The sequence below is a fragment of the Cuculus canorus genome, chromosome 3 (assembly GCF_017976375.1).
Source record: "Cuculus canorus isolate bCucCan1 chromosome 3, bCucCan1.pri, whole genome shotgun sequence".
NCBI classification, from domain to species: Eukaryota; Metazoa; Chordata; class Aves; order Cuculiformes; family Cuculidae; genus Cuculus; species Cuculus canorus.
In genome coordinates this window covers 61,461,769-61,487,937 of record NC_071403.1, presented here as the reverse complement: position 1 = coordinate 61,487,937, position 26,169 = coordinate 61,461,769, and the positions used below count along the sequence as shown (strand labels likewise).

Here is a 26,169-nt window from a genome sequence, read left to right as displayed (position 1 = left end):
AAAGAGCGAGGAATAGTCTAAAGAAGTCTGGAGGCCCTCCCAACTCTATTTTTTTACGATTCAGTGATTTCTGTGACTGTGGTTTGAGAGGGTAGCTGGTGTCAGACAACTCAGACTGCAGGGGAGCAGAGGATTTGGATACCATTCATAGCAGTCCCAACAATAGTAGGCAAAGCACAGTCACACTCAGACACTGAGGTCTGCGGCTGCTGAGGTGTCTGTGCAGACGAAAGCAAATGGATTGAATTCAGTGTGACTGGAACAAAGAGAAGCAGCAGAAGTGGTGGAAAAGGAAAGAAATGTCAAAGCCAGAAGTGCTGATAAAGATTATTAGAAAGCACTGTTGTCCCTGGACAAAGCTGTGAGGTGGCTAGTCATGGCAAATTACACTACACAGATCGGAGCACTCTGTGTTCCAGCAAGCACAGTAACTCATCCAGCTATTCCCATGACATGTAAACACTGAGCTAGTGAGTGTGATAGACAGGAACAACAGGGAGATGCTGCACTCACTGCCATGTCTCAATTCAGGCAGAAACATGTCTGCAGAGGGTGTAGTCCAGTCACGAACTCAGAAGCATGTTTGCACCCGCACTCATTTATTCATCATCAACAGCATGTTGCAAACAATCATAAGAATGCCAGTTACTTGCCAAGGCACAGAGATTTCTCACGTCCATCACTTGAACTAGGCACAGCAATAACAGCACCAGGTTCCAGCTGTGTGCTACATACAGCTCAGTATTTATGAATTTTACATCATGGAGGCATTTGTTGTGGTCCCGTTCATCTGGATATGGCTAACACAGCCGCATCATGCCAGGCCCTAGGATGGCTCACACTGGCATGGTATGGTATCAGGCTGACTGGTGGCAAGAAGAGCCTTGCTGTCTCCATCACAACATGACACCTAAAGATAAGCACAGGCATTGAAAAGGATTAATTGGCAACCATACTAAAGACACCCAAGAAGCTGTGATACAATCATGATGTATGTTGTCATTTATATGTGTTTATACAGTTAATAGAAAAGTCTGCAATTGCCTCCTACTACTGTTCTTCTTGTTATTCATTTGTATCGCAGCCACACACAGAAAAAGCCCAGGATTTCAATGTGCTAGGAGATGTCCAAACACAGAATGAAAAAGGTGGCTCCTGTCCAAAAATACTTCTCATCTAACTGCTCGGTGAAATGTCGCCATCCATAAACAGCCATTTGCTGAGAAATCTGTCTGTCATCTCCACATTCTGCTAGGCAACATGACCATTGACTTTGCAACACCCAAGTGCTTGCACTGTTAAACAGAAAATTCGCCCAACATCTCTCACATAAGCACTCCTTTCTGAAAACTCTGTGTGGCTCCAGATTACCAAGTTTGTTTTATATGAATATTTTCACACAACATTGTATATTAAAATTTATATTTGGCTGAAGCAGCAGCTGCAAATACATAGAACAAACCCTACAAGTGGTTTCTCTGTTTCCAGCTGCTAAAGATTGCCCCCCCAGAAGAGGTGGAAGTCTCAGCATGTGTTGGAAGAGTTGAGCAGTATGGTGTCAAAATTGCATCCATGCTGCATGTCTCCCAATCTGCCCATTCTGCAACTCTCAGTCCAGCTTATCTTTTCCTTCCCCAAACTTCTGCTTCATTCTTTGTTCTTCCTCGTCATCCAGAGAGTTCCATCTTTCCTCCTTTTTCTCTTTAGCACCTCGCTCCTTGCAGACCATCAGAGTTTAGGGACTTCTGCATAAAGTGCCAAAGGCAAATCCCAAGGAAGAACACAGGAGCACTGGTGGTGGTGTTGGGGACCCAGCCCCAAGAGATGGGGCAAGGAACCACAACTGCGTTCCCACCTGCAGGGGTAAACAGGAAGCCTGAGAAGAGTCACTCCTGGCCATCTGATAGAAGTCATGAGACAGTAAGTACTTAGCATAGGAAAGGGGAAGAAGAAGATGAAAGGCGGAAAAGATTGTGGCATGGCATCAAAGGCTTTATTAGGGTTGTGGCTGCAAAGCCTTACTCACTTCATCACAGCTCTCCCCAGTATGATTGGTTATAGACTTGGAGCTTCACTAGTGAGACAGCAAAAGCTCAACAAGAGTGGAAAGAGGGGCTAGGCAGGGACATGCCCTTCAGAGTGGGAAAACAGGAACTGCAGGAATAACAAGAGGGCAAGTTCTCACTGAGGGCACAGTGCATGAGCACTCTGGAAAAGAAAGGCTAGATGCAAAGCATATATGAGTACGTATCGTGTGATATCAAGAAGATAGAAGAGGAAGGCACATCTAGCCATTGCCACAGGAAGTCCACCAAGGGCGAGATACTTCCTCACCCATTCACTGTCCAGCATGGCTTTGACAGTACTTTTAATTTTTTCCTACTCTGGACAGATTTCTAATTGTATCAGTCACACTGTACCAAAACCAATGCAGCTAAATTGATTAGCATTGAACACACTTGACAGTGTGGTGGCAGAAAATACACAGACTCAGTCAGGAGAAGCAATGCTTTGAGATGTGTGTGGAGGACTCCAACTCTCCATCCTTTCAATCTAAAACTAGCTCCTGCCACCCTTTATTCATGCTTAGTCATGTTCTGCTGCAAAAGTGCTCCCACAAAAGTGCCAGCAGTCCTAAGGTGCAACACTTATCCCAACCATTGCAAAAACTGGCCAACAAGAATGAAATTCTTTGCTAATGCAAATGCAAAAAAATCTCCTCTGAAGTGAATGGTGCTATACTCCTGTGCTTTTGTATAATGAGGCCAAACAGCTGTTTAAAATGCGAACTTGCCCTGGGGCTCTTTTAGCCATTCATCCCTAGAATATGGATCTGGACATTTCCTGGACAGTGTAGCCCAGCAGGAGTAGCTGGATCCCAGAAGCTGCATTTGATGAAACAGTGAAACAGCTGAATAAAACATATTAAAATTGGTGTAATACAAATGTTCCATCTCATCTTTTTCCCATGCTGAAAGCTATGCAATTATCTTTCTTTAATAGTTCTCTATACTTTCAATAAAAACAACCATTAAAAAAATTAGCAAAATAGAATAATTGCTTTGGAAAATATTTCAATTGATATTCAGAAGTCTGTTTTCTTAGTTTATTGTCAAAACTGGTATGAAAGAATTTTCTCCTCTGGTCAGTCAAGGGGATTGGTAGGTTTTCATGTTATTCTTTTCCTTTTCAAAACATAGAGCTTTGAGTATGAATTCAAGTGTGGTACTCCAGATAGTTGTTGGACTGGGTAGCCATTCCAGCCAATATACATGCGGAAATATTAATTGATATTTTCTAATTAAAGTCCAAACTGAGAAGGAATTGTAATAATTAGTGGGGAAAGAACATAATAAGACAAGAAACAATAATATAACTGTGAGATTTCCTTAGACAAAGGAAATGAATTACCCTTGAGCTTTGTCAAGACAAAATCAGTTTCTGATTTTTTTGGAGTGTTTTTTTTTTTTTTTTAATTTGAAGAACATTTCGGACTCCAGTAGCCACTAAAGGGATGACTCATTTGTCTGAGAAAGAGTTAATAGTCTAATTTGTATTGCCATATTCCCAAATGTCCCAAAGAGGAGCTGCTTATCCTCACAGCTAAGTATTGCACAAATACAAAGCAGGAGAGAGCATAGGCCTCTCCAGTCTTCCTAAACAATTTGACATCTCAAAACACAGAGCAGGTTGCAAGTGGTAATAATTTTTCAGCTTCCACCTCTAAAGGTTTTATCTTTCCTCCTTTCCCTCACCAAGGTCGTGACCAGGGAAGATCCTTGCAGCGTGCATTATAGCACCTGGCCTGGCACAAAGGAGTACAGCAATCTCGAGCTAGAGGATCCATGGGCAGACATATTCTGGGCTTGGATTTTTTGGTGTCTCCTAAGTTAATCTCACGTGTCTGAGATTCTCCTTGCAAACCTCTTTCTGTGAAGATCTCTGTAAACCATGAGAAAATATGTAAGGAAGTTAGTTAAACTGTTTTCACCACCGTGGTGTTTTTATCATCCGTGTACTGTGGGAATGAGTTCCAGACAGCAGATACTCCTCACTTCCATCCCCTGTCTGCCAGAGCCTTTCATACTACATGATGGGTCTAGGGAGAGATGCGAAAAGACTTGTACTGACAGCTATGTAGTGCCCTGGGAAAATGTCATTTCTACTTTGCAGGGTTCCTCAGGTGCTTGCTGGTGCCATTTATTCACATTTACTTCCTGATAAAAGGAAAGTACGGCTTAAGAGCTCTCTCAAGAGCACTTCTCAGACATGGCATCACCTCATTATTCTGTTCTTTCTTTTAAAATTCATTTAAGCCATACAGAATGGTAAGAAAGAAATTAAAACTGAGTAGAAGGTAGTGTAAAAAAAAAAAGTTATTGAAGGATTAAGAATTGCTTCTTAGTTTGATTTTTTTTGAAGGATGTTTTTTCATCTCTCTCCTTTTCCGCACACCCTGCAATTATCCTTTATCCTTCCATACAGTCTTTTTCCATCAATGGAAGTTCAAGATCCAAAGACATTTTGTTCTTTTGATTAAGGAAATTCTATGCTTCCCTAATTCTTGGGAAGATGGACTCACCAGAAATGCGATGCAAATCCAATCCACTTCACCATTTACTTCGCTTAATTTATCACAGTTTGCCATTTTGAAATAAGAATAGTATTTTATTTAGAAAGGTACTTGGAGGCTTTTTTAACCTCTCCCCTGATTAAACCTAATCAAATAAGGAGCAATGTTATAGGCTAATGTAACAATATTATTATTATCTGGGAACAACAGGATTGAATCACAAGAAGTCTAAGGCCAAACTGAAAATAATATAGCCATCCTGTTACACTATACTATACCACCAAAGTATCTGACAGTATTTCTCTCTAATAATACACAATCTCTGTCCATTTCTAACTGTAAGAATTCACCAGAGATCCATAGCATCATTCTGCTAAAACCTCTTCAGCTGTCCTTCTCTGAACTGAGTTTGACTTACACAGATTCTTTTTTCCCGTATTTTCTCTTCATATTTCTTTCAATCATGTTTTCACAGTACTTGTCTATGACATTTTTCTTCATTTTTGCTGTTCCTCACCAGTGCATACTTTACAATATCTGTGTTACAATTTGGTTGACAAGTGGGACACATTTCTATTACCTTAACACTATCTAATTTCATATCCTACACTTTTGAGCCTTTCTGTTAGTTTCCGGAGTTGTTTCTGGGTGTTCTGCCCATCACTGCTGCTCTCTAGATTATTTTAGGCTACAGATCTCTCATATCTTTTGACAAAAATTCCCCAGTCACATATACTTGCTTTTCTAGGTGCTGTGTTTCTCATGCTCTCTCTCCTCCACTCCTCTTTCTGATTTCTGCCTGCAGGTCATACTGATCTCTAATTAGATTTCAATTTATCTAGGCATGAGAGTAGTCAGAGTTCACCCATTTGACATCCACATGGGCATGTATAGGCCATAAGGGCAGATTTCACAACCACATTTGCAAGCAGGCACCTGTATATAGTCTATTGTTGCAAGTTGCTGTTATAGTCAGTGGTAGTTAAGTCAAAACAACTAGTAGAGTCTAGGGAAATATTCAGTTAATCCTAAAATAGCCATCTAAGTATTTATTCAGTTGGTTCAGTATAGGTATCCAGCATTATTTTAGATCTCTGTGGTACCCAAAGTAGCATCTGGTGGCCATCCAGAAGGCTACATGTCCCCTATAGGTCCTGCACCGCATCAGCCCCAATGCCTTGTGCACCACTGAACCAGATGCCTACTTTTAATCAGCTGAATTGGGTCCTTATTAGTGACTGAATAATCCCCTGGCATCACTGCCTGTAAAGCCTAGGGCTCATCTGCCCACACTTCTGCATCCTGTGCCATTTTAGATATTCCAATTTTACCAACCTTTGCAAGGAATTCTGTAAGTCAGGTATCACACGTGGGAGTTTAGGATGCCCTTCAGTCACTCAGATGCCTATGTTCAGCTTCCTGAACCTCTGCCACAGCTCTCTCCTGACTTCGCTGGGATCTAGGACACCTGGTGTCATGTAGACACTGAGATGCAAGTGTCTCCAGCCCAAGCCAAATCTTGCCCAGAGATAAAGCAATGAGGAGGAAACCCTGTCTTCTGGACTGTTGTCAGCTCACCAATGGAACCGTGCAACATACAGCAACAGGATTCAAGATAAGCAAGGGGGGAAGAGGTGTGGAAGGGAAGCTGAGCTGTTTTCCAGAAGCATTTATTTATTTGTTTCAGCTTTTTTCTCAATTCTGGAATCAGTGATTGAAGGTTTATGTTGATTGGCAATAAATTTAATTGACTAAAATTCCTTGACTCGAAACTATTTCTTTTTGCCCACAGCAGGTAGATGACTCAAAAACTCCAGACAGTTTAGACTAACTGAAGTAATTTCGATGACCCAGAAGCTTTGCCTCTCTTTTTATCTACTTCTTTCTTCTTAGTTCTGATTTATTCTTTAATTAATGCTAAAACAGGCTCTTGTCCAAAGTCACATCATTAAAAATACAGAAAAATCCCAACAGCATGACAATTACTGCTTCTAAAGGAAGTCAGACACCTGTGGCAGAACCAAAGGTACACCTCATGCACAGATAGGGTCATACAAGGAACCAGCTTTTAAAGAAAGGTCACAACTGCCTTTTGCAAACACCAGTCATCAACCAATAAACCAATCAGCAAAGGCAGGAGCTTTGTGCAGTCCATCTGTATTTCAAGAGTGGACACATGCATCTGGGTAACTTTCCACATCTGTGAAGCAGGGAGAAAACAGAACACGTTTTGTAATGTCAGGTGAAAAGTGGCTGGGTGACCTACACCTCTACAAACACACTGGTTAGCACTGTTATGCTGCTCACTAGAGGGGTGTCTACCATGGTCCCCCATGCCAGCTGAGGCATCTCCTGCACCTTCATCACTCTGGTGCCATGGGCCAGTCACCTCAGGTCCTTTGCCAGCCACAGTCAGTCACCTCCACTAGCTGTGAAGAAATGGGTAAACCACACAAAGCAGACTGACCATGTACCAACATATTTGAGTGCAAAGAAGCACTTCAAACTTCAGGTGCTTCAAATACTCTGCACTGAAAATAGAAATAATGATTTAATATTAAAGTCGTTATTAAGAATATTATTGTGCCAAAGCTGAACTTTATTAAGTAAATTTTACAGATGTATGTTGGGTTTTTTTACGTATTCCCATCTGCCTTCTTTTAATTCCTGATTTAAAAAAAATACAGTCATCTAATTGAGGAGAAGAAATAATGCTAGGTGACCACTGTGCACTGGAAACAATAAGTAATTTGTGGTCTAAAGAAAGAATTGTAAAAATACTGCTGACCAAAATAAATGCATCTAAACTAACAGGGATATTTGGAATAAAGAAAGATATTTTAGATGTAATTTCTGTATGGAAGAACTGAAGAGAAAACTGACCTTATTAGATAACTCATTTGCAGTGAATAATCTCACTGCCTCTACTAATTGAACACTTCTGCAAGGTCATCAAGCTTCATTAGACAGACGGAAGGGCAAAGTGAAGGAAATGTATGTTTATCCAAATATCAGCCAAAGAAAAAGGCTAAGATGCTAAGCTTGCCTTGAAAAATGAAAGGAACATCATGTGATAGAATACATGCAATAACAGTAAAGGAGAAAATACAATTATATATATTGATTGGTTCTACAGAGTTCATGAAGTTTCACCAAAATTGAAAACATATTTCTGATGCCTGGCAAGGGGCAAAACTTATATTGTAAACACTGACATTGGCAGCTCTGAAATTGTGTGAAGAGAAACTGGGCTTTTGTTGAGACAGTGAGGGCTGTACCTTTGAAATACCCCGCCTCTGAGCACCACTGAGATCACCATGACATGTAACTGACAGTAGCATGAATTCCTTGGAGTCAGATTTTAATTTGATTTAAATTGATGTTTGGGAGACCAGATACCTAAATCCCTGTTTTAAAAATAGCCTTAAAATTTTAATTCTACTCTCTATTACAGCATTTTAAACTGACTTCAGAGTAGTTATTTTGGATTTACTTTAGCACAAGTGAGATTAGAATGGGAGCCAGAGGCAGTTCACACTCTGTGCATGTCTCAACAGCAGAAAGACAAGAGATGAGGTACACTGTAACACACTGTAGAATGAAGTAGCTTGGAGTTTTCATCCTATGTATCTTAAATGAGAAGGTATTTTGAATGTATGCTTTTGCACTTGTTCACCTAACTAGATAAAGACATTAGTTTCCATTTAGAACATATTATTGAATTTTCCATTCCACTTTTATGAAAAAAAAAAAAAAAACAACAAAACAAGCTTTAACCACTCGACAGCCTGATCTGAACTGTGCATCTTTATTTTGACTGCCTGGCACTTTAAAAAGGGAAGATACCAATTGAAAGAATGAAGGTGAATGTAAAAGTTTATGTAGAAGTGGTAAGAAAAAGAAACTGTGCAGGTATAAAGAATGTTGTTGTATACTGAGGGCTCTCATGGGAATTAATCAAGTATCAGAAAGTCTATAACACACCATTGAGTCTATCTTCCCAGTTCATCCTGGGATCAATTAATTCTATGTGCTCTCTGCTATGTGTTTCTCTCATCTTCAAAATTTCTTCCCTGTCAGGTATTCCAGAAGTGCTTTCTTTTTCACAGTGTCTTTCTGTTTGCCTGTGACATATGTCACACCATTCCTTGGAGATTTTCTAACCCCACAGCAATTTTCACTTAAATGTTTGGTCAGCAGTATACCTGATATCTTCTATGCTAGTGGAACCACTTGTCTTCACAGAACTATAAAATTAAAATAAACCCCTTCCCCTGTTTTCTGTTTCAATTCATCTGAATTAAGTGGATTAATTCAGAGTTGGGAAACTGCATAGATTACTGAGATTGTATTTCCTAGATTATTCACCATAAAAATTGTCCTTTAAATTGATCCAGCTATTTCACAAGTGAGGTTCTTCCTTGCAATATAAAGGATTGGGATCTCATATAATTCAGCTGTCTGAACTATGGCTCTAAACTACTCCATGCTCAGTTGAGAACGATATGAACCTTCTGAGGTGACTCAGCCTCTCTGAAACCTAAGGCAGCAGGATGACTGATGCACATGGGCCTTGCGCCCCATAAAACACATGTACCTGGTGACCTGTGCCTTGGATACCCTGTCTGGCCTCCAGCACTGTCACAGAGGGGCAGATCTCACAGTCTCTTCTGTGTCACATATGCCTGGTCAAGGAGGGTGTCTCAGGTATTTCAAAGGGCACCAGAAATCTGTGTTTTAGCAATAGGTTCACTCCCTAAATGTTTAGATGCCCAAATGTTACTTAATCCCTGGTGTCCCTGTTGAAGTGAGCCTCTAGTTAGTCCCTGATGGCTTAGGTCTCCCAGTTCAAGGTGGGGGAAGGTGGACTGTGCTCTCTGAGAAAGTCAATGGGACTGTCAGCAGATACCAGGCAAGGTCTACCATGCAATGAGTCTTGCAGGATGTCTTTTTTTTCCATACACTATACTGGCTACTTTCATTTCTTTCTAAAACTGTGGCTATCCCTTTCCTTTGATGCTGTCCGCAAATTTTAACTGGCAGTTGTCTTAGATTAAAACAGCCCAGCACCCTCGTGTGCTGATTGACAGCATTTCTCTCCCAAGCCTTTGTGTGGTGTGCAGCAGAGGGTGCAGAGATGGACTCTACATGTGAACGTGACCACGGTGTTTGTGACAATCTGAAACCAATATGAAAAAAACAACAAAAAAACTATCTGAAAAAATCTTTATATTAACTAAGAAGAAAACGCTAGCAAAAAAGTATTGATTCTATCAGTCTCAGTCACTTGACTCTCCTGCATCTTTCCGTAAGTTTTATGTTTGTAGAAATCTGTTGAGCTTGACAGAGGTATTGCAATGTAAAATGAGAATAATGTAGTGATGAATCAGGTCCCTGATTTGCCAATTATTCTTTCTAAATCCCACTGTCTGGGATATCCCAGCTTCTGTATGTCTTGCTAAAAGGAAAATTTGCTGTCATGATGATGTTTGAGTAATAGCTTTTGTTTTCGTCCTTTAATTGGCCATGTCCCAGAGGCACTGATAAAATATGATATATAAAATATATCATAAAGTTTGCTTGGTATAAATAAAAAGATCATGATTGTTTTCCTTCTTCCTCTTCCCAAATGTTTTGTATTTTCTTTCTCAATATTGTCTTCATTATTTTCTGTAGAGATATTTTTTGCTAGTAGTAGTATAAAGGTAATTTAGGGAACAGTTGAAAGAATTGGTAAACATTTAGCTGAAAAAGGAAAGCGTTGTCCCAAAACCCGTATAGAAACGGACAAAATGCCATTCATTCACATGTTTTGTATTATTTAAAATAGTATTTTCTTCAATTTTTCAATTGAAGAAAACAACTTGAAAAATGAGTCCATGATGGATAACAGACCTTTTCGTCTGTGCCTCCAATTAAGTGCACTTAGCAACCCTAATATGGTTTCCCAAAGCAGCTGGAAGCCTTCTGAAGTTATGGGAGAAGGAAATAGCCTCATTCTGCTATCATTCTATAATGCAATTATACCCCAATAAGCACACTTGTTAATAGCAATATCTAAGATAATAGGTAAGCTAAGCATCAATGAAATATAGCAGATATTTTGATTTGAAAATCCAGGAAGCTGTATACCCTAGTAAGAAGAATATGTCTTAATTTCAGAGTGACAAGAGGAACTATTTCAGGTTAAATCTTCCTTTCTTTTCAGTGACCTTCACCTTCCTCTTTATTCTACTGCATAAGGTAATGAGCATGTCAAAGAAAATGAAGTTCCTGTGCTCCCAGGAACTTAGTTTGTCCATTAATTGGGACACATTTCTTAAAGCTCATAGGGTTACTGCCAGGAAAGACATCTTATCTAACTAGTTCTGAGTAGCAGTCAGCCAGCTACACCTCAAACTCTGTAGTTCATGAAGGCAGCCGTTGTCCAGCCTACCAGCTATCGGAAATCCCCTTCTTGGACATACAGCAGCCACCACAGAGCTGATACCTGCTACCAATTTCACATTTGGTAGCTCTTGCCTTTGAAACTCTCTCTTACCTGCATACAGTGTGAAGGAAATCACATTTTCTGCACAAGCAAAAAAACTGCCTGCCTCATTTCTGCTGGAAACAGTAATGTTTCTTCCTACCAAGAAGAAGAGGTACGCATTGTGCACACTCCATAAATGCAGTAGGCTTTCTGAAGTGTGTACAGTTCACAGAAGATCTATTCAGGCATCAGCATCTCTTTTATCTTGCTGCATAATTAAAGTTACAAAGCCATCTGTGAGATTAGCAAAATAATACCATCCTGAATAAACTACCGCCTTACTACTCCAAAACCCATAATCAGAGTACTTGATATTCATTCAGATAAGAAGAAGCCTCATGATCCTAGCTTGTGTAACTGGCACTATCTGCGTTTTCCAGTCTCTTTCTCCAGATTGCACTAACAGGATTTAATCTCCTAGTTCCTGAACACCTTGTTCAGGACAATAGTTTCCATTCGTGGCTGATACTGAGCTGCCTTCCTCCTCACTCTTTTGTGCCTCAGGTAGAGATTTCCAACAAACAGAGCTTGAAAACAGGGATCTGATGTGCAACAGAAAGCAAGGCTTGAGATTGCCTCCTTCTGTTCTTCAGTTAGCTGTTCAGAAACATAGGACCTGCGATGCTGCCTTTTCCATCCTTTCTGTGTTGCTCTGGCAGTAAGGGGAAGCAAGATCCTATTTCCTTCCTTCCTCTTCCAAATCCTTTCCTGCTATATTCTTCCATGTTGGCAGTGTCCTTCACCATCCCAGAGTTGGTGCAAACAGCTCTGGTACTGCTCTGTCACATACCACTTTGTGAAGCAGAGTGAAGGATTGGATGAAACAGGAAGGTAGATCTTCAGACTCTTCATAATGATCTACCTACAACCCTACAAACCAGCTGGGCACCTCCCATGTTGAAGATACTCAGTGTATAAATTGGCAGCTTGGATCTTTACAAAACAAGTCTCTTAAAACTCTAAGGAGACTGAACAGTGTCAAATCTGAAACTTAAACCCTCTACCAGCAGTTTTTGCTGTTACCACCATGAAAACTTACGTTGCATGCGTGATAGATAAAACATATTTTGCATCAAATTTGGGCATGTTTTTGAGCATCATATTTGACTAATAAGTACCAGGCAAAAGGAAAATTGATTATTTCACACTGTGCTGACCTGAGGTACCTTCTCTCTCTCTCTACCAGTTATCTGAGCCTATCCTCCATTGTCTCATGAGCAGCAGATGATTATGTCTAATATGTTATCTTTTAAACACAGCATGAAATTAATTACTGCCACCCGTATCTCTAGGCACCTTGGAGGCAGTTCTGATTATTCTTAGCTTTAGATCAAGAAACCCTACCTACCCCTTATTTTATAAATTCTTCATTTATAGATTTTCTCTGCCCCATGTCTGTACTTTAGACACATATTTTAGACAAGGAAATACAGTCAAGGACAGTTGTTGGCTCTAAGCACTAGCCTCCATTTCCCACTTTCCCAAAGTACTTTGGAACACAGAGTGCACAAGAACTTTGTTCTTGGAGTAGCTATACCAGGAGCAATGCCAGTGATAACAATTACCTGTGAATGAACCTGATGTCGGTAAGGCAAAGGACTTTTCTGTCTCTCTTTGGAGATTCAGTTTTGTTGCCACAGATTAAGGCTTTGACCTTCCTTTTTTTGAGTACTTTAACTTATTATCTGTTCCGTGTCCATGGACAAAAAACCCTGAGTGTAAAGTATGCTTCTCATTGCATTGTTGTGATAGGCTTTGTGTAAGGTCCTGAGGAGCACCGCAGTCCACATTGTGGCAGCTTCACAGCTGTATGAGGGGCTGGGCAAGCACCAGAGCCCTCCACCCAGCAACATTCTTTATCAAGAGCCAGTCTCCAAACCTTCAGTGAAAGGGTGAAAATCTGAAATACTTTCCAAGTCAGGAAGTCTCTCTTTTTTGTCTTTGTATCTTTGACTGGGTTAGAGGCAAACCTTAATGCCATGAACCTCAGCTGAAGAGAAAGAAAATCCAAGTTTGCATGGAGTGAGACTGAAGGTAATGAAAGGCAGAAATCTGAGGTATTTTGCCTAGGCGAGATTACAATGCACTCAGAAGAACATTTTTATGTTTGTGGGATCCAAGGCATTTCACCCTGGGCCCTTCAAAGTCCTGTCTAAATTAAATCTACTCTTTTTTAAGAGCTTGTGAAGAATCAGAGGGGTACCAGAAGATAGTTGAAAGGTAAAGAGTGCATCTCATTTGAAAGAGGTAGGGACAGGACAATCTCAGGGATTAAAGACCTAGCAGTTCAAATGCTAGAATACAGCAAGATAATCTGAACACCCCTGTAAGAAATTTTAAAAAAAGGAAAAAATATGCAGGAAAAATGTCGATTTGTCAAGAGGAAATTGTCTTAAACTGACCTAATTTCCTGCTGCAACAGGCTTTGGAGCTTTGCAGATAGAGGAGAACGGTTGTCTCACAGCTCAGCTTAGAAATGCTTTTGTGGTACATCACACAGATAAGGAAATTGGGGAAACATGGTGTAGGAGGAGTTAAAAAAGATTGGGAGACTTCCACTGGGCCAGAAATAGAAGGACAAACCAAGGAGCGTAGAGTCATTCTTGTCACTGATGCTATTTCATGCTTTTGTTAATGCCCTGAACAACAGATTATGGCACAATCATTCAGCAAAGCACTGGAGGACAGATTTAGATCTCACAATGAGAAAGTGCTTTAAGAGTCGCCAACTGTTTTGAAGGCTGCCGCAAGATGGGATGGAATAATGAACCTAGAAATTCATCAAGAGTAGGACAAGAAGCAATAGCTTTAATGAGATACAGATTAGATAGCAGCAAAAGATTTCCAGGACTAGGTATAGCGAGACCGTACAACAACTTGTCCACCAAGGCCTTGCAGCGTAAATCTTGGAAAGTTTAAAAACAAAAAACCTTTTGTCAGGTTCCTCCTTTTTCCTCTCTTCTTTCTTTCATTTTACTTTTCCTTCCTTTGCCTCCCTCCCATCTTGCAGGATTAAATGGCAGCTTCGGGTCTCTTCCAGCTCAGTGACAGCCCAGAGGTGCTGAAGATAACTATTACTCTCGAGAGTGGGAGGAAGTGAGAGAGATTTGAGTGCAAGTTATGGATACATCTGACAGGTATCGTCACCCTGAAGAGATTAGCAAAAGACATTTAATTTTCACTTATCAACAGCAGCCTTGCCCTACAGAGAGACACGTGAGCCCATCTCAAAATCCACCACTTAATTGCTTTGAGCTATCCATCTAGCACTGACTTTCACTTCCACAGTCTCTGAGGGTGCCCTTGCTTCACACATGCATTCAGGCTCCCGAATATTATGTACAGGGGTGAAATCCAATGCCGAAGTGACTTAGGGTGACCTCACCACAAATATCCAACTGAAGGCTGGGGCTCTAGGTCTCTCTGGTTTCTTTGTCCCAGCTGCAGCAATCTCCACTGTGCTTAGTGGTGGACAAGTAATACCCAAATAGACACACCTACGTAGTGTATGAGCAAGTCTCTATCTAGACGAGCTCATCAGTGCCATCACTCTGTGCATTGTGGCTCACCCAAGGATCTTCTTGCTGTTTCCCCTTCACCACAGCCTGGCACCATGGGGACCAGAGGGCGTGCACTGCCTTTCTTCGCACTAGGAAGGAGGTGATGTTTGGCCCATATGGAAGTGTTTTCTTTTTGCAAATGTTCTGCTGAGGAGATGGTGATTTCCAGCTCTGTTGAGACAGTCACCAGTCCAATATAGGTAACAACTGGCAGAAAAGACAAACAGAGCCACCCTACTTCACATGCTTCCAACCATGTCCTGCTGGCTTGTTTCCACAGGACCTCAGGAAGCTGCAGTACTGCCTTGACAAGAGCTGACATAAATATTAAACCATACACCATTCAGTGATCTCCTGCAGGGGTCTGAATTGGGACCAGCACTGTTTAATATTTTCATCAGTGATACAGGCAGTGGAATTGGGCTCACCCTCAGCAAGTTCAGAGACCAAGTTGAGTGGTGCGGTTCACATATCTGAGGCATGGGATGCCATCCAGAGGGACTAAGACAAGCTCAAGAAATGGGTCCATATGAACCTCAACAATGCCAAGTGCAAGGTGGGCCAGGGCAAAGCCTGGTATCAAAATAGGCTGGGGGATGAAGGGACTGAGAGCAGCCCTGCCAAGAAGGACTTAGGAGTACTGGTGGATGAAAAGCTGGACTTAAACCAGTAACACGCACTTGCGTCTCAACCATTTCCTGCTGCATCAGCAGAAGTGTGGCTGGTAGGTTGAGGGAGGTGTCTGCCCCCCTACTCCACTCTGGTGAGACCCATCCTGCAGTACTGTGTCCAGCTCTGGAGCCCTCAACAGAGAAAAGACATGGAAGTTTTGGGGTGGCTCCAGAGGAAGACTGCAAAAATTATCAAAGGGATAGAACATCTCTCCTATGAAGACAGACTGAAATAGTTGGATTTGTTCAGCCTGGAGAAGAGAAGGCTCTAGGGAGACCTTAGTGCAGCCTTTCAACACCTAAGGGGGCTTATAAGAAAGGTGGGGACAGTTTAGCAGGGCCTGTTACAATAGGGCAAAGAGTAACGATTTAAAGATAAAAGAGGGTAGATTCAGATTAGATGCAAGGATTTTTTTACAATAAGGGTGGTGAAACACTAGAACAGGTAGCCCAGAGAGGTGGTGGATTACCCATCCTTAGAAACATTCAAGGTCAGGTTGGACAGGGCTCTGAGCATCCTTATGTAGTCAAAGATGTCCCTGCTCAATGCAGAGAGGTTGGAATAGATGACCTTTAAAGGTCCCTTCCAATCCAAACTATTCCATGATTCTATGATTCCATATGGTTTGTATTTCTTCTGACAAAATGTTTTGTTTTGTCATTCCCCTGAGTCTCAGCACAGGAAACATTGTATGGCATTATAAAGGATTGTCAGGAACAGATTTGTTTCTTACTCTTCGGAGAAGGCATAAGCCACCTACCTAAAATATACTTTACACTGCCTTGCAGAAAAAGCCAACACAAAATTCGTCAAAGCATATTTAAATCTAACTATTTCCTAGGGATGAAATTATGCTTTTTAATATGCTGGATAGAGATAGTTCTGAGGTGCATGAGCCCCAGAGGCATGCAGGGAATAAACTTTGCTTCCTGAAGGTTTAGAGCCTAATGACCCTCTAGAGTAAGTGGCTAGGCCACAAGTTCGATTCAATGATTTGCTGTAGGTCGAAGAGAAGTTAATTGTGTGACACTGTGCAGGATATATCATCGTTACTATTATTCACGTTTATTGTGCTAGTGTCTTAAGACCAGCCATGGATGGATTCTTGTACAAGATTAGCTGACAGTCCCTGACCCATGGAAGTTACAGTTCAGTAGCCAGATAAAGGGTTGGGAAAAGTATCTAACACATGCAAGCAGAAACATTCATGCATCATATTGATCTCAGAGTGCTTTATTTTATTTCTGTCTATATGTATGTAGGTTAAATAAGCACAGGTAAGATAAATGGAAAAGTAAATGCAGGACAGATGAGAGAAAGGATGAGACAAGAGCAAGAGGGATAAAATACATTTTAAAAATATTCTTTGACCCATAAACCTTAATTTTTCAACAGGTCTGGTATCCAATCCACATGTTTGCACACATGTTCTTCTGTCACAGATCCGTCCCCTGCAGAGAGCTTGAGGAATCTGTTGCATGAGAGATGCATATTGTCTGTTAGCCATGCAGGTTTATAAATTGCTCTGCCTGTTTATGTCTTTCATTCAGCCACAGGAACACAGCTCCTAGTTTGATTTCCGTTACTGGCAAGTATCCATCCACTAGTCCCATCTGTTCTGCTTAGCCTGCCTGACACATGCAGAAGACTCAGTCCTGAGGGCAGGCTGACAAGGGGCTGGTGCACAGTTGCATTCCCCACCAGCGGCTGAAATGTATATACTGGCATTTTCTGTGGATGAAAAATGGGAGAGCACCTAAATGTCAGGGAGAGGTTTGATGTCAATACTTCTAAAAGTCAATACTTGACAGACAAGGTGGCAACTCCATTTATACTTCCACTCCTAATCCTGCCTCCAAAACAGGTCTCCTACCATCATGTCTAGGAACTGTTAAGGTATTTCGGTTTTTATGCCTTCTATAGATGTTCTTCCTTTCTACTTTTTAAGTGTGAAGTGCATGACAATAAACCACATGGGCATTCAGCAACTTAGAATTTTGTCAGTTTTCAGCTTCCATCTGCTTGGCCAATTCAGTTTCTCATGACCCTTCTTTTTACATCAGCTACCAGTATCATCTACACAGTGATTTGTTCATACAGAAGATTAATTTCTGATCCATAGATTGGTTGTGAAGAAACAGTGCACTGTCATCCCATGCTGCCTTTAACCATTGCACAAGCAACTGTGTCTTGAAGTGTTGCAAGTGACCTGGAGAAGTCACCCCAGTTGGTGAAAGTATTGCTACTGAGACCTAAGAAATGTGATATCTGACTTTTGCAGTTGTGTAAGGGCAGTACTAGGGAGCCAGAAAGCACAGCTCATAATAGATCAACAGGCTAGAAAAATGGCATCTGTTGTCAGCTGGAGTCTGCACAAGATACTCAAAGTATTATGTAGAGGAAAATGAGTGGATGGGACATCATTCAATTATAATATCCAGTGATATGACACTGGCTGAATAAAGGTATTGCTAGTGATTGTAACATTCGTTTGTGCTAAATGGGTGAATATTTAGCTGATTAATACAATGTGATGGAAGATGGTGACCAAGGAGAACACGTTAAGCAATGTAGGGAATATTAAATATCTATACAAAGGAAAGTTGCTCTTTGAACATATATTGCTGGACAACCAGATTCCACCCTGTGCTTCCTGATCACTGGCACAAAGTATGTCCGTATTTTTTTCCATTGTGCCCTGGTATGAAAATCTGCTCAATGAACCTGGTGCAGGAACTGTGCAGTTCCTGGAGGCCAAATCCTAGTTTAAGATTAGGGACTGCAATAGCTGACTGTGGCAAGGATGGAGCTGCCCCAGCATGGAGTGCCGCACAAGGAGCACCTTGGATTGTCTGCATGTCCCAGAGCCTCATGCTCTGGGCAACACTGCCCAGAGCCCAAAGGCTGCCAGACCTGCCAGCTGAAACATTTCAAGAACCCCCAGTTTTTGTTTCCAACCTCGTAACTCTGTGTACAGCCAGCTCTGCAGATCCATCTGCTCTGTTCCCTGCCCTCACAAGCAGACTGTGATGTTCTCTTCTTAAACCAGATCTGAACTGATTTCCACAATGAATCAGCAGACCAGTGGAGCAGACCTTCATGCAGCTGCTAGTAAGGCTACAGCTAAATGACATCTTATATCCACGTAGAAGGCTTTCCTTCCCATATTCAGTGTAGTGCAATTTCTTTTAAAGGACCGGGCTGCTTTAAAGATACTAGTCTAATTAAAGTAACATATAAAAATTCTTTAAAAAACAAGCAGATTTTTAGGAAGATTTGGCACTGAATAGGAGCTCTGAACAGCAGTTCCCTTCCGTGGCAGACTAGCAGGGCTCTGTCCCTGGGTTCCATGTAAAAATTTGCACAGCTTGTTTTATTAATGTTTTCTGCAGGTCATAGCTCCTTCCACACTTTTTCACTTGTCAAACAGGAAAACATATGGCTCTTACTCATTATTGTTTTGTATTTTCCAAATTCATGTATGGATCCCATTGCCACATCACTTGTAAGCTGTTGTTTTTTAAAGCAGTGAGACCCAGGTGTTTCTTTCCCCTTTGTGCCAGCATATACAAGGAAACTGTGCAGAAATGAAGTCCATCTTATGCTTCATTGTATTCTTGCCCATGAGTTCCTTGGGTTCTGTGTGACCTGTGCAAGAAGCTTGCTGTCTAGAGGAAAGAATTCCCCTTCTTGTGAGCGAGTTCTCTAGGGTAATTAATGCCAGTCAGATAAACATTAAAAACATCCTGTGGTTCTGCATCTCACAATTAGTGGCTGGTGGAAAAAAACAGAGGAAGGCATCAATGACTCCAATGTGTTCTCAAGGCACTGTGGCTCCAGAACGGCCTGGCAAGTGAGAAACAGCCAAAGCAGAGCAATATATCATCCACAGGAACACCAGGCCAAAGCACCAATGTTACCCTGTTATCTCTGCTCTTTACAGATCATTAGGTTCAGTAGGTTTTCAAGGCTACAGCTCTTCTTTTCTTTGCCAAAGGGAAATCTCCTCTTTGCTAAGAGAAATATGCGGCAGCAGCGGTTCAGGATAAAATCTGTGGGATTCAATGTGCTTTATCTTTCTCATTGGCTCCCTAAGGCCCAAAAAAGTGACTGTCATGAGAAAACAGTCAAAGTCTGCTGTGCTGCATAAAAAGTGTCAATTTAAGCAGCATAGGAAGAAGAAAGAGGGAATTCACATGGATAAAGGGCTGTTGAGAGGTGTGCAAGTTGAAATGGGTTACGGCTCCATCAGCCATTAAAGGTTCCAGCCTAAATGTCTCATGTTCTACATTCTAGACAGGATGTACCAGAGGAAAGGAAACACAGCTCTACTGGCTGATATTTTCTATTTCATAATGTATTTTGCCTCGGTTGATCTGGTTTCTATACATTAGACCATCTAATGGAGTTATTCTGCAGTCCTTTCCAAGAGTTTTGAAGTACAGCATGTGTTGATTTTCTCAGTCAAATGATTCTGAGTTCATTTATTTTGACTTTTTTTTCATTTCTTTGCTCCTCCCTTCTCTGTCCAAAGCACATGAAATTGTTCTTAGAGGGGAAAGTCATGTAAACAGTGTGATTCAGTACAATAAAGAACAGTTTGTTAAAAATGTGCTTTTAGTGTATGTGGGACCAAGCTTGTCTTGGTACAGACAGCATTAGCAGAGGTCACTCTGGGACTTCCATTACAAAACGTTCTTCTTCTGCCTATAAAAGGCTGGAAAATTCTTCTTTTTCAGTTGAAATTATGTGTGTTTTCCTTTAAGTAAATGACAACATTTTACAAAGGTTTGTATCAAATTCATACACCTATTTTTTAGTTTTGTGAAAGTTATGAAACTTATCAGAAACAAATCTTTTTGCAATGATTAGCCATGGCATGGGAAATCTATTCTTTTTTTCCTTTCTTCTTTTTATCCAACACAAAAAAAGCAAAGAAAGCTTATCTATCTTTCCATTGCAACAGAATCAGATCACATCCCTTCAGCTGAAAAATTGCTTGTGAATCATTCTTATAAGCCAGGCCAACCTGCAAATGCAGACTGTCATTAAAGTTGACTTTAACTCATCAAGAGTTGAAATGACTGAACATCTGTTTAGTACGTGCACAGTTGTACTCATTCACTGAGTGTCAACCTACGTGTCTGTGGCTACACGCTAACATAAATACATCTAATGAATGTTAATTATGATGCAGTTTCATTCTGGAGATCTATCACTGCATAAGTTTCCTTAAAAGAGTACAACTGTCTCAGCTTTGAGACTGATGTGTTTGGGCCTGCTTCTATAGCTTCACTTTCCCAGGCAAATTGCAGAAGCAAGAACACTTTGAATAAAGAATTTCAAAGCCAACATGCTTTGAATAACAAATAAATAATGGCATGTAGGTAGCAAGCAGTTCTGATGAGCAGCTTAGGAATCACCCAGCTGCTGGGAATCATGTGCACGAAGAGGAGAGGCACAGAGCTGAAGCCAAGGGCAGATCTCAGAGCTGGGGAGGGAGGAACAGGGGCTCTAGAGCATCCATCAGCCCTTGGATCGCCTATCTTCCTGCAACCCAGGTGCTCTTTCTTCCCAGGCAGCAGGATGAAGAGTGAGGTATTTTCCTTAAGCCACAGGGACAGGATGTGGGGGTGGGGAGAGAGCCTGGATGGACAGAGATGGATGGGGTGGTGGCTGGAATGACTTGGGGCTCAGAAGCTGCGCTGTGGTCACAACAGTGCCTGTGGGTACGATCATGCCTCCTCACCATGGCCATCCTCTTTTCCTCTGCAACTCCTGCCGAGAGGATGCTTTACAGGGGCTGCATCTGTCACTCAGGCAGAGCTGGGTACACAGGCTGCAGGGCACGGCACTTCAGCCAAGACAGATATTTTTTCCGGACCCCTGATGTCAGGAGGCAGCAGGGCACAGCCAGAAGGAGTGGGGTTGTGTGGGCAGAGACAAGCAGGAAGGAGCTCGCCTTGTGGGCTGTAATGGCAGCTTGACCAGATTAGGGAGAAGGAAGCCAGACTCCCTTCTCTGTGGTGTGGATCACAGGGTTCTTTTGCAGGGGAGAAGATGGCTTGCATATCAGTTCTGGAGATTGGGGTACAGAGCACCAGGACAGGCCAGAGTAGGCAGTATATGTAAGAAGTGGAGGAAGGGATGAATGCCTACAGAATGGAAAGGGGAATGTGAACTAAAAATATTGCAAACCGCTGTTACAGAGAAAGTATTTCAGGGCATTCTGTTCTTTCTTTTTATAGCAGAAAGGGAAAAGGGGGGAGACTCTGGAAATAATAGGCTATATATTTCTGATGAAGGAATCCATTTCCAGCCACAGCCTGATGAAACGTGTGGATGTACCACTGCAGGAGCTCCCAAAGTTAAGGGGTACCACAGCATTCAAAAAAGGGCACAGCAGTCAAGGTAGTTCACAGAAAAAGTCTGGCCTGTTAAGGAGCTGGCTTTTTTTGAATCTTCACAGAAAAGCTTACTGTCATGGGATTTTAATCTAAACTTGCAAATACAAGAAGCTGAAGTGCTTTATAGATACATTTCAGAAGAACATCTGATGTTTGGATGCTTATGTATATATGGCACCCTTCAGCTGGGGCTTTACTCTTCTCTGACAAAACCATTAGGATGAGGAACAGCTTTTGCCACTGCAGATATTCAAGGAAAGCAAACACGATCAGATTCATCAAGCTGTTCCCTTACCACAGTTTCTGAGAAAAGAATTGATCAGTCAGTCTCTTGAAGACAGAAACCCTTAAGTAATTAGGAAGATGGCATTATTCAGAAACCTTTGCCATTAGTACCCTTTACTGAACAGTTGGGTTTGGATAATTATAGTCCCTGGGGGATGGCTTTCAGTGACTGACAGCCTCCAGCGATGCTTTGGCCTCATCCTCCCAGCTGTAGAGTGAAGTGAAACTGCACATAGAAGCAGTTTTTTGTTTGAATTTGCAACAGCAGGGATTTGTGTGCATGTGTACGTGTGTGCATGTCTGTGGGGTTTTTTTCAGTTTTATCAGTTCTTAATATAAGAGATAAACTGTGTGCACATTTCCCTTACATCAGCATCAACACCACTCTTGCAGTCCATGAGCAATTAAGGTACAGTAATTTTCTAGCTCCTTTCTTACTTCTAGGGACAGAGAAACAGCATTGCTTATCAGCCTGATAAGCTACTCTGAAAACTCACCAGGTCAAGTGTAAAATCCATTAACTGCTATGTACCACAAGGATGGTATTTTATCCACCTGTTTAAAAAAAAAAATAGCATTTTCCAAAATGACAAGATGCATACAACTGTGCAAGACTCCTGTACATGAGAAAACCTGGAACTGTTTATCAATAACATCTTTTTCAACACAGCATGTATGACTAAAATTGAAGTATAATTGGATGCTGCTGCTCTACTTCTGTCATTTTGGGCAGAACCAGCTACTTTTTTTATTCTGAATAACCCAAGTTATTTCAGTATTTCTGGAATCTTCTACCTCTCTTTTCTATGAAAAAGCTAGCAGTTTCCACATACTTTCTGTTGAGTTATTTGGTGTTATTCATTTTCTTATTAATTAAATATGAGTTCTGAATTTCCTGGATTCCATATGTCTTTCTGATATTGTATATTACCCATCAGGTTACCGACGTGCATGTGCAACCTGAACACCAAATTAAGTAAGGGGATTGATTGGATTAGCAGCTGTTCATTAGGCTTTCTTTTCTCATTTTAAACTAACATCTGTGTTTTCTTACTTAAAATTTTATGATATCATAAACAGTGCAGAGTACTTTCTTACCATGAAGAAGTTTTACATGGATGGATTACAGTTAACTGTGAGTTGCCCCAGGAGCCATTTTGAGATTTTTTATTTAAGACTAAACAACCTGATTAAACAGTCATCAAAGTGAGAACCAAGGACTCAGATTCATAAAGCAGAGGCCAAAAATGCCTCGGAAACTAAGTCTGTGGAGAGGTGGAAAATTGCTTCCAAAGTGCCTTACAGGTTTTCGTTACAGATAGGCATAGCACAAGGACACATTAAGCAGAGGTAGATCTGATCGAAAGAGCTTAAGCCTTGGGAATAATCCAGCCATCTGAGTACATTTTGGCAAAGCAGCTGGCTGCAAGGACAGTATTGTGCTCTGTGAATGCACCCCAAAGATGCACCCTGTGCCAGCATGGAGATAAGGAAGCCGAGGCTTAACATTTTAAGGCATTGAGGAATTTCACCCACAGATGAGTATTCAAGGTGAAATACTCTTTCAACAATTAAGGTGAAAGCCAGCAGTCACACATCCAGCCTTAAACACGTGACAACCCTTCAGTCCATACACAAGACCCATATTCAGATTTCTCTCTGCGATCTCCATGCCTCACGCAGGCTGCCTGTCTTCCCTGTGCTGCAAAACAAAGACCCTTCTCACTCAAAACGATTTCATAATATTAACAGCCACCAGTACTGCTCAATCAAATGCCTCAGTGCTCTATACTGCACCTCCTGACTACGTAACATATGAATAAGGCGTTACAGAAAGCTGCTGATGAATCCAGGGACTTGCATATGCTCAGAGCTTAGCTTCCCACAGTACCATTGTCTCTGCATCCATTTTTCAGTTAATTAGTGTGATGCCACATGAAAGCCCATACTCTCCCACATTTTCTGTCCTCATTGAAGATGTTCCCAATGTATTTAAGTCCTTCTTTAAAACATAGCACAACAACGCTTGTTTGCATTTGCTCCACTGCAATGGTATAAGCACGAAAAAGAGATGCTGGTTTGAAGCCAGGGCAACAAAGGAGCAGGAATGGATGCTGTAGCAAATGGTCAGTAGGCTTCAGGCTCACAAACACATGGCAGTTATTTGAATATGCTTGTTTCTGACTTTCTAAGGGCATTAAACACCAAGGCTGCACTATGATACAGTTTTAGCTACAGAAATTTTGTATGCATGTGATGGATCTTCATGATCCTGTGTGTGGTAATGCATATTGTGATGTTCAAGAGGCATGACCGTGGTCATTGAAACTGCCAGAAAAAGCAGAGGATGTCAGGAAAGAGGAAAGACAATTTAGCAGGAGGTACTTTGTAGGCAGAGGGTAGGACTTAGAGCATTCATAGCCCTTCGCGGGCACTTGAAACAGAATGATAGGTACCTATACAGGTGCTACGATATCCAGGTTTTTATAACATCTGTACCTTCTGCTTTAAGAGTTTTGTAGTATTCTGAAACCAAACTTTCAGTAGGCTTATGGAACTGCTTCACTTATATTTATCTGCTTTCCTTTTCTTTTCAATCATTTTTTTCTCTGTAAAAGTCCTGCATTTTGGTAAGAAACTAAAAGGGACTTCATCAGTTTGCACAAGTAGCACAAAGGGAACTTTGAGTACTTCAGCTAAGTTTTGCTATGTAGTTGTAACAGAGGCCACTGTGAGGTCAGGGTGTGCAGGGAAAACTGCTGCAGAAGGCTGAATGAGGCAGGAGTGCAAAAATTAGGTAAGGGGCAGCCAGAAGAAGGACTTGCATGGCAGGAAGGCCGACACATGGCTACCGTGGCCATCATAATTCAAAGAAGGGAAGTGCCACAGAAAACACAGAATCATAGAATCATTTAAGTTGGAAAAGATCCTTAGGAACATTGAGTCCAGCCATTAACCTAGCACTGTGAGCACTGGAGTTTCCCTCTGCTCTCTTTGCTGTGACAGCTAGGAGATGGTGGGATCCCTGCTTGCAAAGATGTGAAGCTCTTGTTTGCTGGGCATATCACTTGGCATCTCCTGGCTTCTCCTCAAGAGAGTGGCTCTTTGCTAGAACTGGTGTTGACATGGCCCGGAAGCCCTTCATACTCCTGGAGTTTCATAGCCCATGCTGCTCTTCAGAAGCCTTTCCATTCCTCCTTTTCAAGGGCGAAAGGTGTGCGCAACTCTCTCCCCAGAGGCAGGGGACTTCCAGCACCTGTGTCTCAGCCCAGCAGAAGCATGAGGTTTAGAAGCATGCTCCTCCAGGTGAGATGCCACCACCTGCTTATTCACACATGTGCAGTGGGAAAGGTGCTTCTGAAAGAAACAGAGACATGAAGTGGCAGTTTGAGTTTCAGTCAGCTCAACCTGTTCCACTGAAGCTCAGAGCCAAGGACAGAGCAGACAGTGCCATATACCACAGGGCAGGAGAAAAGCTATGCCTTTTTTGGCTTTGTGTCATAGCTAGAGGAAGTTTGAGGGCTTTTTGCCATTGAGGAAGGTGGTGGTGCTCAGCCAGAAAAGATCTTGAGTATTAGTGACCCACAGCCGTCTTATGTGAAATAAAGCTTCCTTGCAAAACTTCCTAGCACAGGGGAGTCTGGGGAGGAGGCAAGCAGTGAGGTAAGAGGGGCACAGGAGAGGAAGAAATAGAAAGGACAGTGCAGGAAATAATAATAATAATAATAATAATAATAATAATAATAATAATAATAAATCATCCAGGCTACACAGGGGAGAGAGAGGCAGTCTCAGAAGCAGAGTCCTACCATTTTGCCCGGTGTTTCGGCTGCCATGTGAACCCATATCTGGATCTTCTCTCCTCTAGGCAAAAGAGATCAGCTCCACCTCTATGTCAGCACTTTTCCCTTGGTCAGGATTAAAGAGTTTATTATTTAGCTGCCAGGTCCTGCCTGAGTTTGTTTTCTGCTCTGATTGCCATAAGGCACAGAGGCAAGCGTGCCCACTGCTGAGATGACCTAAACCTACATGACGTGTAAAATTCGAGGAAGCCCGATGGATCTCCCTGATGAGTAATTTTGTTTATTTGTTTGTACAGATGTTAGCAAACACCTTAAAACCTCAGTGTGGCTGTTATAC

The 26,169-nt window shown here is 41.6% G+C and overlaps 1 long non-coding RNA gene across 1 annotated transcript; it reads right to left on the bottom strand.

Moving 5' to 3' along the window:
* Positions 1-648: 648 nt before the first annotated feature.
* LOC128851793 (uncharacterized) lies at positions 649-25,959 on the bottom strand. The gene is made up of 3 exons (XR_008449240.1): positions 25,839-25,959; positions 22,527-22,584; positions 649-910 (listed from the first exon to the last, which is right to left on the bottom strand). It is a non-coding gene; the product is annotated as an uncharacterized LOC128851793 (long non-coding RNA).
* Between the last annotated feature and the right edge of the window lie 210 nt (positions 25,960-26,169).